The following is an 11,662-nucleotide window of genomic DNA, read 5'->3' as shown; positions in this document are numbered from 1 at the left end:
GCTTCGTCTGTTCGAGTCCTACGATGATTACAGTGTCGTGGGTTGAAACTTCCCGTTTCCCGAAACGTCACAACAAGACAGGAAAACAAGCGTAGAGAAGGTGGGTTCTTGTCAGGATATCGCTCTCTGTACTGTTCCGCTGCCTGCGTAGCGTTTCGCCTACCTCCAACAGTACAACAACAACAAAAGAAACATGTCGATGCAGTTTGTAGGAAGGACAGCCTTTACTTTATCCCTACTCTACACAACAGTATTTAAAAGGACTAAACTACTGTACTAAATGTACCCGTACATAAGAAAACAGTATTGAAATTAGTGTTCTGCTCACTTACAGCCGGCTGAGTGGCCGTGCGGTTCTAGGCGCTACAGTCTGAAGCCGAGCGACCGCTACGGTCGCAGGTTCGAATCCTGCCTCGGGCATGGATGTGTGTGATGTCCTTAGGTTAGTTAGGTTTAAGTAGTTCTAAGTTCTAGGCGACTGATGACCTCAGAAGTTAAGTCGCATAGTGCTCAGAGCCATTTGAACCATTTTTGCTCACTTACATTCCCCATAGATGAGTAGCATTTCTACCTTCTCTTCGTTGGTGTACATTCTACTCACACGACTCTTCAACTGACGATGGTTGACAGAATGACAGGTGTGCATTGTACTTACGTTTACATTAGTCCTCTGTCAACGTGAGCACGTGGATGTGTTCCATTACCCCGAGTACCTGCACTAAGCGCTGGGAGCTTCAACAATGTTATGTTATGTAATTAATAACGTTGTGTTTCAGTGAATGGTACATTGTGATAGAGTTTTAATAGGTCATTAGGAAAGGAAATGAATTACCGAATAAAAAATATAGAGTGCCATTTAAAAAAGTCATGCTGCTGTCCATATATTTGTAAAAACAATGCTACAGCGAAGGCAACCATGCTGATTGATGTCCCCCTGACAGTTAAAGAACATGTGCTTGAAACATTTTGAATCTGGACAAACAGTTATTTAGGGTCGTCAAGATAAATGGGACACCCTGTACATGACATCTTGTTTGCAAACTATATCAGATTGATGAAGTACCCTCAGCTGTCAAGAAAAATGTAATAATTCCTATTCCAAAGAACGTAAATGCTGGCAGGTGTGAATATCACCGAAGCAGTAATTAATAAGTCATGTTCGCATACTTTTTTATAAGAATAGAAAAACTCATAGAAGATGTCCTGTGGGAAGATCACTTGAAGTTCTGAGTAAATGCAACCTTAGAAGATAGACGGCACAATGGAAAAAAAACCTATGTTTATAGCATTCGTCGATATGACGAAAGTTTTATACGATGCTGACTGGAATACTCTCGGTGAAACTCTCAACGTAGAATGGATAAAACACATGGAACGACAAGTTATTAACAATTTCTAGAGAAACCAGACTGTAGTTATAAGAGATGAAGGGCGTGAAGGGAACCAATAGTTGAGCAGGCAATGAGTCAGGGTTGTAACCTCAGCCTCTCCTCAATGTTATTCGGTCTGTACAGGGAACAAACAGCGCAAGACACCCAGGAAAATTCTGGGAAGAAAATTAAAGATAATGAATAATACTTTTAAAACTTTGCTGTTTGCCAATGACATCTTCAACCTGTCAGAGACGGCAAAGGTCTTGCAAGAGCAATTGAACGAAATGGATAGTGTGTTGAAAAAAGATTATAAGATTATAAGATGAGTATCGACAAAAGTAGAACAAGGATAATGGAATACAGTGGTGTTCTGCGCTCGCTGGTAGCACACCGCGTCTTGTGCTCGTCTACAGCGGCGCTTGGAGTCGCAGCACCAAGTTACGACACCTGAAGAGGGGCGTATAAGCGGTATTTTTAACGTCTGATGTAATGTTCAGTTTCGGATGTTCCTTTGATAGGATTGTTTGCGAATACAGTCAGTTCATGCTAATGTGATTATATTAGGATATATGAAACTGAAAGTAGTCGATAAATTTTACAATTTGGGTAGCGAAGTAACTGATGATGGGGCCGAAGTAGAAAGGATATAAAATGCAAACTGACAATAACAAGAAAATCTTTTCTCAGAAAGAGTGACATCATAACATTGAATATAAAATTAACTTAGGCAGTTTTTTTCTGAAAGTAGCTGTTGAGAGTGGAGCCTTGGAAGGTAGTACCACTCGGAGGTGAACCGTTGCGCGATCGACTGGCGTCACCTTTCTGGAACACAATCTTTGGCATGAACGGGGTGTGGCACGTTTGCCTCGAATGCCGTTGAGACCTTTTTTCCGAGTAGAGGCAGTCAGCGAAGCCGAACCGACAGTGTAGGTCTGCGGGGTAACGGGTCGGCTGTTTGTTCCGCCGCACGTGTGACTTCCAAGTCAATCTAGCTGAGCACCTACCGCACACAAGGACGTGCACCGGAAACGAGCGTGGACATCCTTTGGCCGACTAGGTCGGAGGCGGGCGGTGGGTCGTCGTCATACACACGTCTCTTGGCCGCTCCGAGTTCTCTACTGTTTCCCATCCCACAGCGGTTTTGTATCCTCGGTGAACTACTTTCAGTTCGTTGCTTCGGTGCCGTGACCATGCGGCATTCGTAAAGACTGACCATCCTACCCGCTGTGAGCGTGATAATTATGACTGGTTCGCTTCCTGTCGTGTTTGAGTCCTGCTGCTTTTATACCGGACTCGTTTCAGTCTCATGTTGTTGTTCTTGTGTCTGGTCAAGCTATTTGAGAAGCGTGTCGCTCATATCGAAACATAATTGCTTCTGTGGTGTCACCGCCAGACACCACACTTGCTAGGTGGTAGCCTTTAAATCGGCCGCGGTCCGTTAGTATACGTCGGACCCGCCTGTCACCACTATCAGTGATTGCAGACCGAGCGCCGCCACACGGCAGGTCTAGAGAGACTTCCTAGCACTCGCCCCAGTTGTACAGCCGACTTTGCTAGCGATGGTTCACTGACAAATTACGCTCTCATTTGCCGAGACGATAGTTAGCATAGCCTTCAGCTACGTCATTTGCTACGACCTAGCAAGGCGCCATTACCAGTTACTATTGATGCTGTAAAACATGTCCCGTCAAGATCGATGTTCACCAATTATGGATTAAAGTTAAGTATTCCAACAGATACGTACTATTTTTGCTAGTCTCATATCCCTGACCTGTTCCAGACCTCACGCCAGCCTGCGTGAGCTTAAACGCGTGCCTTTCGGCTTCCTCATAGTGGCATGACCGTCTTGCCAAGCCACAACAGCTTCCATTTAGCAATTGTCAATGAGTTACAATTTGAATGTATGTTTTAAAGTTTTGGGATTTTATAAATTTCTTGTACGTTCATTGTTATTATTTGCGAATTCCAACACCTTTTTTCCTCTAGCTTGTGTACAGAAACACCAAGTAACTTTGCTTAGTTATTTCGAGGCCACTAACTTATGCGCCTCACCGGGAAAATCACGTTGCTTGTACTCTGGTGGCTTCTGTTTACGTAGGTGTGATTCATCAGCCAACCGTTCGCGTCTTTCTTCCACCTATATTTTCCGTCCGTCGCGACGGTTGATTAATTACCGTGCGTGCCTCGTGGCGTGATTTGGAATTGAATCTCGGTTGGCCACTGAACTTCCTTACTATCAGGGGGTTGTAGGGTGGTTGTTTGGGAAAAGAGACCAAACAGCGAGGTCATCGGTATCATCAGATTAGGGAAGGATGGGGAAGGAAGTCGGCTGTGCCCTTTCAAAGGAACCGTCCCGGCATTTCCCCGGAGTGATTTAGGGAAATCACGGAAAACCTAAATCAGGATGGCCGGACGTGGGATACTATCAGGTGTAGGGGAAGGGTGAGGGGGTTTGCCTTGGCCAGATATATTACCTTTCAGCGATTTTTCACAAACGTTTATCTGCGCTGCTAGAGTATAATCCGACGACTTAAGTTTTACTCGTTTTACTTAAAAATTGCTTCTCTGGTAATCAGGCTATCGTTATATTTTTGTGCGTTTGGGTGTGTTCTCACTGGTTGCTTAGGGAACGAGGAGCGTGGTGAGGATCATATTGGGCCTGCCCTAAGTAATTTCAGGTCTGTTCGTCAGGATCACATTGCCTGACGTGTACTGGTTTCACATGAAGCAATCTCAATTTTTTTTTTTTTTCCTCTTAAGGAACTCCTTTTTCCTGAGACCTCAATTACTTTTTAGTCAAACACATTCAAGAAATATTTGTGGGCTACCTATCTGAAGACTGTTCTCTCAGAACCTTTGAGGAGACTGTTATGTAACTTCAGTTCGTTCAAATGGTTCAAATGGCTCTGAGGAATATGGGACTTAACATCGGAGGTCATCAGTCCCTAGACTTAGAACAACTTAAATCTAACTAACCTATGGACATCACACACATCCATGCCCCAGGCAGGATTCGAACGTACGACAGTAGCAGCAGCGGGGTTGCGGACTGAAGCGCCTAGAACTGCTCGGCCACAAAAGCCGGCTTCAGTTGGTGAAATGTTATCCTACTTCATGTAATAAAATTTGCTGCGAATATATCAACAATAGTAATCAGTGCCACATAAGATTTGTATATTTTGGAAAAATTATAAAATTTGTTGTAAGTTTAAAGTCTTATACTTCATGTTCCTATGACTGATGTTTGGATGGCTGAGAGTAAGTATTTGAATTTTCACTATATCTTTTATTACTTGGTCTCACTGAAATATGTGTCATATTGTTGACCGATTATCAGTAATTGTTTTTAACTACTCTCATTTAATTTAGCAGTTTTATCCTAATATGTTGTAAGGTGTCAGGCAAACCCAACACCTTCCATGAAAACCCTGACATGATAAGCAAATCCAGTAGTATGTCACATAGCTCCGAATAAATCGTGACATTAAATTAACCAAAGTAACACGAGTAACTAGTGAGCAAATGGAATACCACAAACTAACACAAGAATGCCTAAATGCATGTCATACCTTCCCACCGTGAGACAGACGCAGTTCCGAGGGGAGAAACGAGAACAGAAGCCGAGAGCAGAACCGTTTTAAGCTGGAAGGCCCTACGATAAGGGACGGACACCCACGTCTCCAGCTAACCGCTGGGACCACCCCCCAGCCCATGTTAAAAGCTAGAGCCCTCCAGAAGAACAGTATAGATCTTACGATAACACTAAAAGGACCACACCAGCTGCAAATTTTAGCGTGAGACTTTTTCGCGTCTCTGTTACGTTGCAAACTTTAAAAACATTGCCCCACCACGAAAAGTATAACGTTTCTCATTGGATAGACAGAATTTTTGTAGGTGGAGCTTAAGGTTAACACTGAGACCCTTATTGGTCAGATGAAAACACAGCCATATAGTTTTTTTAAACCATCTTCGGCAAATTGTAGTAAGAAGAAGTTAGGAGAGAGTTGCTTCCGAGATGGCGAGGTGAGCGGAGCTGTGCTGCCGCCGCCCCCTGACGAACACCGACAAGGCAATGAACTCACGCGATGCGGCATAACAGCGCATAAAGCTTCACTCGGAACTGCAGAAGTCTCATCTGTTACACCCCCTTTTTGCGTAATACTAGCGTCGATCGTCAATTAAAGCTCATGGTGTTCACATTTGCCACTTGAAGTAAAAATCTGAAACGCTATGATTTTTCTGTTATATAGTTATTGAGAAGCCACATCAGCCACTGTAATTTACGACAAGTTCGATAAGTAATTAAAGATAATTGAGGGTCACTGTAGACCATTTTGATAGTTTTCTCTTTTGTGAAACTTAATTTAAACCTAGATTATAGATGTGATATGGCATAGGTCATCCTTAGATCCATTGTAGAACTTGGAAACCCATTCAGGGAATATTCGTTCACATTTTTGTTGAACGCAGTTGGTTTTTACCATCCTGTATTAAAACATTTCCTTTTATCAATAGTGCAATTTATAAACAATGTTTTGTGAGTAGAATAAAATTTCCAATGGTAAACTTAACTGCTTTTTCGACGTTATTTTGCCAGCTAACTAAACGTAGGAAAGCCTTTAACCCCTTCCACTAAATTTAGTTAGTATTAAGATTCTTTTACAGGGAGTGTAGTGGAGCTGACGCTGAAATCATTAAGTATTTGGTTATATCGTCGCTAGTCTCACTAAACTCTTCTGAACTCTACCTGTCATGTGTGGTCTGACGTCTCCTTACCAGCAATAGGTCCCAGGTTCAAACTAGTCAATTCCCTAAAAAACACACTCAGAGTGTTATTGTGCGAAAGTGGTAGGGAGACACGATATAGAACAACAGACACCATGCAGAATTTTAGGGAATGGCGCTCCTGCCAGGATGGTAAAATACCATGATTGAAGGTCGACCACATGCCTAACTAGGTCAGAAAAATATCCCGTTAAAAATTTTCGTAATAAAAAAATTTTTTTTGAAAGGCATAAATAGTTGAAAACAGTAGCTGCAGCGATAGACAGTGAGGCATTCTAGCAGAGACAATAGCATAATTAAGTTATGAATTTTAAAAAGTGTTAGAATTAAGTTTTCTCTCCAGTGCAGGCGCACAGGTGGCGGATACATCGTTGACAAGTTGGTTCTGACTTAACAAGTAAGTGAATGGATTGTCAGTCTTGGGTATAATAAGTGTCAAGTCGTGTGAACAAACAGTTTATGAATCGCGTGAGATCGTATGAGCGCATGTTGACTTGAAGTATGGGGCGTGAATTGCTTTTAAAACAGAAAATAAGGGATTCGGAAAGATTAGCAATGGCAAATCGAGACCTTGACCGAATTGAGGTAGAGACCCAGCATGAAAATGGACAGATAATAGAGGACAGCACAACAGACGATGCAGTATCGCGAGAAATAGGACATATAACGCACCATAACAAGGATAATGTACGTCAAGGCATAGAAAACGTAAGTCAGCATACGACAGAGGAGCAGGAAAGTAGAGAGACAATCGATGAGGATTCTAACTTGCGTCTTGAATACGTAGAACCCATAGTACAAGTAAGCAGAGCTCCCTCACCACAGAGTACAAGGAATGCGAGCAGAAACGTGTCACAGCACAGTTCACTGCAATCGATTGCGAACCAACAATTGGGCGAAAACACAGAGCGTAGGACGTCGGAAGAAAACGCAATAGGACCCACCAATCTGGCAGAATTATTACTACAAATTACGGAAACCATAACAAAGCAAAATAAAGACATAGCGAACCAAATTCAAATTCAGAATGCAGAAACCACGAGACAAATGCGTGAGATTAAAGAACAAAACAAAAAATTCAGTTACACCTAAGTCGTATTGAAGACGAGGCAAAGGAATCTCGAGAAGTGATAGGAAACTTAATAACAGGTCACAATCAATTGGAAACAGACATTGACAAGGTACAAGCGGACATACAAACATTGCGTAATGACACTTAGGACGAGATCAAAACATTACGTAAGAACACCCAGGGAGAAGTCAAGAAACTAGAGAAACAGATAAACGTAATTACTAGACAAGCAGCAGGTACAGCGCGTGAAGTTGTTGAAAACAGTGTGTTACACAAACGTATCACAAAAGCAGCGCTGAAAAGATATGATAACCGTATAGTCAAAATAAAAGCGCAAACGAAGCGACAATTTCAGAAATTGCGAACAGAGTTGTTGCAAACCATTGAAGAGCGTAGTGAACAGGATCGAACAAGCACTGAGTCTGCAGCCACATTCCAATCATAGGCGGAAAGTAACATGCGTGAAATCAGACAGCCTGCACAGCAACAAAGACGTTTCGAAACTCTTGATCAACAAACTTCATCACAAACACATGGGGAACCACAAATGTATGTTTCAAGACAGTTTGGATCGTGCAATGAAGCAGCAAGGTTAGCCAGACAAGATACCCAACCAATACCTTACAATGGAATGCTAGGTCGCGAAGAGTACAGTGCAATGCATTCAGCTACACATTCACAACCGATGGAAGAAAATCATTGCGTACCACTCCAACGATACTACGCAAGGGTAGGCGAAACTTACAGTGGACAATATCCAATGGATCTACCACAACCGGAAAGAACGACGCGAGAAATGATCAGAAACAAAAGTGGTGAAGAATCGCGAATTTCATATGGAACTATGACGAAGTACGACAACGATCATTTCCTCACAGTCAGAAAATTTCAACACTTTCGAGAAGGAAACTCATTACATCCACGAACTTTTATCGATCAATTCCGAGAAGGATTACCAGAACACTTGACGCTAGCACACAAATTAGACTTGATATGTTCACACATGTCAGGAACAGTCGCAGAAACCATGCAATATGTTGCAGCGACATGCCGATCGTACGAAGATTTCAGAGAGAAGTTTCTCTCACGATATTGGTCCAGCGAAGCACAGAACAGAGTGAAGTACGAATTATTACAGAACCCATATTTTGAAAATTCAGGAGAGAAGAGACCCGTGAAATTTTTCGAATTAATGGCGAAGAAAAATCAATGTTTAGATGTACCATACAGTGACGGAGAGTTGATTAAATTATGCGCGATGAAGCTACCATTGAAATACCAGCAATCATTACTAGGTCGCGGAGGCAATGACGTCAAAACATTTAAAGGTATTCTAAGGGAAGTAGAGTTTATATTTTCATATTTTCGGAAGATGACGCAAGAAAAAGACAAAGCGCACGTGAAAACGAAAGCAAAGAGCAGTGGAATCCACAAGACACAGTACGAAGAAACAATAATTACGAACCATGTGATAACTTCGCACCAAGAAACGACAATAGATTTCAAAAAGGAACCGGTTATGGATTTAGAAGAGAATATGGCAATAACTATAATTCACCCAGGAACGGCAACAACTTTTACAGAGGGAATAACGACAACCGGAACGGGTACTGGAGAACCAATAGACCGACAAATTATCAACAAAGAAACCACTATCAACAAGCTGAGCAAGAAAAGAGAATACAGATACAAGAGGTGGAGGTAAGACCACCAAACCCCGATAAACGTTCGAATTGACAGCTAACCGCCCATGCCAAAGAGAATGACGCACCAACCCAAGACAATTGCAGCACCTTGAACAGAGAAGTAAATACCTTGTCACGAGAAGAGAAGAAGGAAGAAACAAATCTGCTGGGACCAGATGAAAACGAAGACAAGAAAATAACAATATCGTGTTCGGACGAAATTAATTGGGAGAATACTGACAAGGAAGATGAAATACCAGAGGCATGCACAACGAATGTAGGAGAAAAGGACGAAGAAATCAGTATTGCAGAGCTATTTGAGATGGAAACCAGGGAAAGCGAATTCAATGAGGATAATGCGCAGTCGACAGAAGTTGAAAATAAGTTACTAGTGCTCACACAACCCATTGTATATAATGAAGGAAGTTATGAAGCGATTATTAGAGTATTTAGATGCGATTATGTGAGAGTAGCGACGAAGAAGGAGAAGATAGATGAGGATGACGAAAAGCAGAGGATGTTGAAGAAAGCGTAAATGATGGAAGAAATAGAGAAGAGGAAATAAAAGAGAGAGAAGTAGCAGTCGAAGCTTATCCTACAGAAAGTTCGAATTCACAAGGGAAATTCCTAAAAAGACTCATGTATCATTCAGTGGAGGATTCGTTGATGCAAGAAGAAGAACAGAACCAACCCTTTCAAATTCAACCAATTGTGAAGGCCATGGTAATGCATATCCCAGTCAATATTGTAATTGATAGCGGAAGTGAACTGACTGCGATCTCAGAAAATTTATTCATGCAGTGTAATGCCAATGAGGAATTGCCAGTTCTGAAAACATGTAAGAATAAAGTAAGAGGTCCTATTTGAAACAATGCTGCGGAAGCTACGAGACAAACAAGGTTAACACTTTCGTGCCAACTTCGTGATTATGCCTAAACTAACTGTAGATTTGATTATAGGTGCAGATTTTTTAAATGAGAGACAAGTAATAATAGATATGGGGGAAGGTAGCGTAACATTCGGGAATGTCACACTTCTCTTTGAGCAAAAGCTAAAATTAGAAGAAATACCAGTTATAAACAAACAAGAATGGTGCGAGATAAAGAGGATGAAAAGTTAGAATGGTATGCACAAAAGGGGGAATCGCCTCAACTCATGTTTGAAGTCCATAAAGAAATCGACGAAAAATTGCAAGAAATTCAAGGTATTTCAGAACACAGTAAAACAGAATTAGAAGGAATTTACGAGATAAAGCAGAGATATTTTTACCTAAGACTGGCAGTATTAAATACTTTCAGTACTAGTTTGAAAATTCATTTTATATTGGTAAATAATCAGCACAATATTTCAAGATTATGTTGCAGATAAGATCGTCAGGAGAAAGAAGAATGAAGAGAGAGGAAGGTGGGAAAAACAAAGTAGTTTCAACAGAAACAAAAACAAAAATAACATCAATAGTACCATAGATTAGGGTGAAGGGATAAAGTGTAGATAGTCTAACAGCATGAAATGCTAAAATGCTATACACCACGAGACTACACAAAAATAAAAAACGAATTTGAGGATATCCTAGAATTGTAACATGGAAAGGGCGCCGAAATTTGTAAAGCTTTTAAGAAGGCGTAAACCAATGTAGGTACTAGATATATGTTAGATGATTATAAGTAAAACTTTTTGTAAGAACAATTGTAAAAACTCCAGCAAGGATGAGATGCAACGACTCACAAGTTGCAATGCGAGAAATATCAAGAAAGGAAAGGACGTAATTAGCAAGACACGATTCCTACAAGGCAGAAGTGTCAAGAGAAGGGAAAGGGCAGTGAGACCAACAGAAGGCCCTTGTAGCCAAAGTGGGCAGTAAATAACTCTGCTGCCAAGCTGAACCACAGGGTGGCGAAACCCTGCTGGGACAGAACACGGAACCACACAGTGGCGGAACCCTGCAGAGACACGACAGGACATCAAACGCCAGAAGGATCTCTGAACGCCCCGACTCAGCGGAGCGAGCAAAAAACGGCCCGACGAGAAGACCGCTTGGGCAAGCCACCACTGGCAAAAAATAATATGTGTAAAAGTCACACTACTGCTATTAAACAGCACGCTGATGCACGAAACTGAAGAAAACTTCCACAAAGTAAAAATGACACACCCAAACAATTTATCAAACTGTTACTAAGAGGAGCACTTGAAAGCGACTAGTTATCAGTAAATATTTCCATATCCTGACCAGAGAAGAACCAAGAATCAAGTAAGAAACAGAGAAAAAGCAGGAAGAACAGAAGTTGAATATTCGCAAGATTGAGACCAAGAAAGAGGATGGGTGAAGAATAGACGACATACCTTCCCAAATCCCTATCCTATTGTGAACTAGTCGTCTGCGAAGTATTACAACGAAAACGACCGCTTTCAGCGATACATAACGGTGACTTTTACGCATACAAAGCCAGTAAACCACGAGATTGTGCACTCACAGCTCCATTCCATTATGGGACCTCCACAACAGCAACACACACTTGCAAAGCCAACAAGGAACGACGAACGAAGCTGTACATCAAATACTTGCCCACATCCATCTCGCTCAAGTCCATCACTTTCGTGCAAAAAACATTCTCCAACCTCATGCTTAAACATTCATAGGATTGTTTGAATGTGTGAAATCAAATTATGTGATGTAGGAATTGTGCAAAAGAAACGTGTGAAGAACTAAATAAGTTAAGCACACCAGACAGCTAATAAACTACAAAATA

Source organism: Schistocerca piceifrons, chromosome 5 (assembly GCF_021461385.2).
Source record: "Schistocerca piceifrons isolate TAMUIC-IGC-003096 chromosome 5, iqSchPice1.1, whole genome shotgun sequence".
NCBI lineage: Eukaryota > Metazoa > Arthropoda > Insecta > Orthoptera > Acrididae > Schistocerca > Schistocerca piceifrons.
This window is presented reverse-complemented; position numbering follows the sequence as displayed.